Genomic DNA, 5,000 nt, shown 5'->3' with positions numbered 1-5,000 from the left:
TGTGTGTGTGTGTGTCTGTGTGTGTGTGTGTGTCTATTGGGTTACACTTTACTTGACAGTGTCGACATAAGAGTGACATAACACTGTCATGAACGTGTCATAAAGAAGTCATAAACGTTTATGACATAACGCTTCTGTTATTAAGAGACATTCGGTTTTTGTCATAACAATTTAGGGTTAGGATTAGGGTTAGGTTTAGAGTTAGGGTTAGGTTTTATGTGTCATGACAATGTCATGTCACTCTTATGTCAATACTGTCAAGTAAAGTGTTACCGTCTATTGATATGCACATGGTCTTGCGTGTGTGTGAGAGAAGCGACGAATAGGACGACTGCACATCAGGGGTCAGAGATGCGTGTGTGTGAGAGAGGTGAGGAATAGGACGACTGCACATCAGGGGTCAGAGATGTCAACACTATCTAGGATTGTTTGAGAGAGAGAGAAGATGTGTGATTGAAAGATGTTGCTGTTTTGGTTTATGTGTTTATTACATGTATGTCTGATGGTTGTTGCTTGGCTTAGTGCTGTATGTGGCTTCACCTTTCAGCTTTCAGTTCAAAGGTGTTTGAGTGTCTCTCTCTCTCTCTCTCTCTCTCTCTCTCTCTCTCTCTCTCTCTCTCTCTCTCTCACACACACACACACACACACACAAGGTTGTTTCTGAGGTGTGTTTCCTCATCCAATCCCCCAGAGGGCAGCAACACTATCGGTTCAGATCATCACTATCAGTCAGATCAGGTGTCGTATCAGTGAACTGTCAAAAATGACACAATTAAGCACATTTAAACAAAGTAAACATTGAAATGCCTTAAAGGGGTGGTGCGGGATTTGTGACAGGACACAATAAAAAAAGGTAGTTTTATTTCTAACAGTATTCTATCAACACAGACATTTACATCGATATTCTGGCGTTTTCATTTTTTGTTTAATTTGAATTTATTTGCCTCGGGTGTACTGTGGAGTGGCAGGCTAGCGCAAGTCAACGGTATGTGGTAGCCAATCAAAACACCTCTACAGTTAATCAAAACACCCCTAAATGTTATCAAACACCTCTACAAGTTCCTCGACAGGTAATCAAAACACCTCGACAGGTAATCAAAACACCTCTAAATGTTATTAAAACACCTCTACATGTCATCAAAACACCTCTACAGGTAATCAAAGACACTCTGCTCCCTATTCAACACATGAATCACCCTCAGGTGACACACTCTTTCTCTTCTCAACTATACACACATGCAGAGATGCACAGCAGATACAGAGAAAGAGAGGGAGGAAGAGAGAGAGAGGAATAGAGAGAGAGGAAGGAAGAGAGAGAGGAATAGAGAGACCTTAGAGGTCCATGAAACTTGTTAAAATTTGTCAAATCATTATTAGTACATTACTTGTGTGATGAAATCTTTATCAGTTTCACTGTGGAATATTCAGGGCATTAATTCATCCAGCTTTGGTTGTAAAACTAAAGCCCTGGAATTTAAGAAAAGCATTCAAAACACAGATATAATAATTCTCCAAGAAACATGGCGCAAAACTGATGAAGTGACTCTCTGTCCCACAGGGTATTGTGAAATAGCCATTTCCTCCAGAAAACATGTAAAAGTCACACGTGGAAGAGATTCAGGAGGCATAATTATTTGGCTGAAATTAGAAATAGCCGAATATATTACTACAATCAAAAAAGAAGAATCACATATCTGGCTTAGAATTGACAAAAAACTAACACAGACAACAAATGATATATTCCTCTGTGCTCTGTACATTCCCCCCTCTGAATCTCCCTACTATAATGAAGAGATTTTTGATACTCTCCACAGTCAGATCAACTACTTTCAGGCCCAGGGTAAAGTGTTGATCTGCGGAGACCTAAATGCCAGGGCCCACTTCCCCGAAAGCATCTTAAGCCTAAGAGCGTCGTAAAGTCCCTCTTACGAACGTCTTAAGATTTGCCGACTGTTTCCCGAAACCATCGTAGCTTAAGAGCATCGTGAAAACACTCGTAGATCTACGAGTGCTCCAGAGTACTCGTTACCGGCTAAGAGCGTCTTAACAGTACTTCTCACTGAGGTCACCAACAGGACATACAGAGGAATTACAATTTAGAATACATAATCCAATTTACGCTCCCATTCTTTATTGTGTTTACCTGTGATGAATCAGATTTTAGCGTGCAAAATAGCCTACATGTAATGGTCATAATAACGTGATGAAAAGCGGACAAAAATGCAATCAAGTTATGAAACGAGACGTTGCCAGAATAGTTTGACATTATCTTTGCTAAGTGAATATTTTATTAGGCCCATGAAGTAAAAAGCAGAGAAAGCAACATGTGGTTTAGTCTGTAGCCTACTGCATCAAAATCTAAGCCTACACATTTCCTCTCTTTCTTACTCGACTTCTTTCTTATCTTCAAACGTGTTCTTAAGTGGCACCGCGAAAATTATTGCATGGTGCAACAATCTAATCTTAAAATAATTACAATTATTTATGTCTCTGAGTGGTATATAACCTACTTGGGATGCTTACATGCAGATGTCAAAGTGTTTCTATTTTCGTATTGATGTGAATTAATGTGTAGATCCGAAGTTTAAATGGTAGGCCTATAGCTGTGACGTGCAGTCACCTGACATCACCGTCAAATCAGAGGATATTTCAGAACTATTAACGTGGACAGCTCCCCTTAAGAGCATCTTAAGAGCAGTGCACGCGCGTTCACGCTACGAGCATGTTCGGGAAACAGTCGGAAAAACCAAACAAACGATCGTAAGATGAATCGTAGAAAACCCTCTTAAGAGCGTGTCTCCGTCGTTATCGGGGAAGTGGGCCCAGGACAGGATCTTTAGCCGACTACAACTCAGATGAAGGTAATAACCATATATTCGGCAGCGATTATCTATCAAACATGGTAAACTTTGCCCGTAATACTTTTGACAACTCAGTCAATAAAAATGGTAAATTGCTCATCGAGCTCTGTAAAAGCCTTGGTCTGTACCTGCTCAATGGTAGGGTGCGAGGGGACTCATTAGGAAGATATACCTACAGCTCACCACTTGGCTGCTCAACAGTTGATTATATAATTACAGATTTGGACCTATTCACTTTCAAAGCATTCACGGTCAAACCACTAACACCTCTGTCAGACCACAGTCAAATTACTATGTATCTTAAAATTAGCGAAAATACCAACACACACAAAAGGCCCATACCTGTAATGCTGTACAGCACTAGAGAAACCTACAGATGGGCCGATAACAGCAAAGAGGAGTACCTGAAAGCTTTTTGTCAACCTAAAGTGGGTTCTCAAATAGAAACATTTTTAGCACATACTTACCTGCATAATAAAGAGGGCGTAAACCATGCAGCCGAAGAACTAAACAACATTTTCCATTACAACCATTGGCAACCATTTCTAATCTTACAACTACCAGGAATAAACAAGAAAAGGAAAAATGGTTTGATCAAGATTGCAAATTAATGAAGAAAAAAACGTAGACTCCTGTCAAATAAAAAACAACCCGACAATCCTGGTTTACGCCTTAGCTATTATGAAGAGCTTAAACAATACAAAAACACACTCAGAAAGAAGAGGGAACAGTTCACAAAAAATCAATTAGAGACAATTGAAGAATCTTTAAATTCAAATAATTTCTGGAATAACTGGAATAAACTTAACAAAAAGCAACATGAGGAACTTGCCATCCAAAATGGAGGAGTATGGAAAAGTCACTTTGAAAACCTCTATGGAAAACACAGCATGAACCCAGAACAAACCCAAATTTACCAAAAAATGATTGACATGGAAAACACAATAAATAAATATCAAAACCCACTAGACTACCCAGTTACAGAAAATGAACTAACAGAAAAACTCAAAGGCTTGCAGCCAAGAAAGGCAAGTGGCCCTGATGGCATCCTTAATGAAATGATTAAAAATGCAAGCCACAATTTTCATCTGGCTATTCTAAAACTGTTCAACTTGGTTCTGAGTGTCGGATACTTCCCTGATGTCTGGAATGAAGGACTCATTACACCCCTTTTCAAAAGTGGAGACAAATTAGACCCTAATAACTACCGGGGCATTTGTGTAAACAGTAATCTGGGGAAGTTATTTTGTAGCATTTTAAACAATAGAATAATAAACTTCCTTATCAAGCATGATGCCCTGAGTAGAAGTCAAATTGTTTTTTTACCAAAATGTAGAACATCAGATCATATTTTCACCCTACACATCTTAATAAATAAATATGTAAACCAAAATAAAACAAAAATATTTGCTTGCTTTGTAGATTTCCAGAAGGCCTTTGATTCTATTTGGCATGATGGCCTATTTTTTAAACTTATTGAATCTGGTGTAGGGGGAACAACATAATAAAAACAATGTATTTAAACAACAAATGTGCAATTAAAATTGGAAACAAACAAACAGAATTCTTCACTTAAGAACGGGGTGTGAGACAGGGCTGTCCTCTATCACCGACCCTCTTCAATATATATATTAATGAATTGGCAAAAAGACTCGAGCAGTCAGCAGCTCCTGGCCTCCTATTAAATGACTCCGAAATCAAATTTCTTCTTTTTGCGGACGACTTGGTTCTGCTGTCTCCAACAGAAGAGGGTCTACAGCAGAACCTAAATGTCCTGCACAAGTTCTGTCAGACCTGGGCCCTGACTATTAACCCACAAAAAACAAAAATAGTAACCTTCCAGAAAAAATCCAGACATCAGAGAAAGAAATTAACCCTTGGTACATATGCAATCGAACAAGTAAAAAGTTACACCTAGTTAAAATCAGTTCAACTGGTAATTTCAACTTGGCCGTGAATGATTTGAAAGAGAAAGCAAGAAGGGCTTTCTATGCCATCAAAAAACTATTCAATTTGACATACCCATTCGGATCTGGCTCAAAATATTTCAAACAGTTATCGAACCAATTTCATTATACGGCAGTGAAGTGTGGGGTCCTCTTATGTACAATGGATTTGAAAAATGGGACAAACACCCAA

General features: G+C 38.8%; 1 protein-coding gene across 1 annotated transcript in view; it reads left to right on the top strand.

Moving 5' to 3' along the window:
• pde5ab (phosphodiesterase 5A, cGMP-specific, b) overlaps positions 1 to 5,000 on the top strand; it is a 117,769-nt gene that overhangs the window by 952 nt on the left and 111,817 nt on the right. The window lies entirely within an intron of this gene.

The sequence above is a fragment of the Alosa pseudoharengus genome, unplaced genomic scaffold, assembly GCF_046254945.1.
Source record: "Alosa pseudoharengus isolate Yale_2024_CS ecotype anadromous, Long Island Sound unplaced genomic scaffold, YU_APseudo_1.1 YU_APseudo_1.1_scf_17, whole genome shotgun sequence".
Lineage (NCBI taxonomy): Eukaryota > Metazoa > Chordata > Actinopteri > Clupeiformes > Clupeidae > Alosa > Alosa pseudoharengus.
This window is presented reverse-complemented; position numbering and strand designations above follow the sequence as displayed.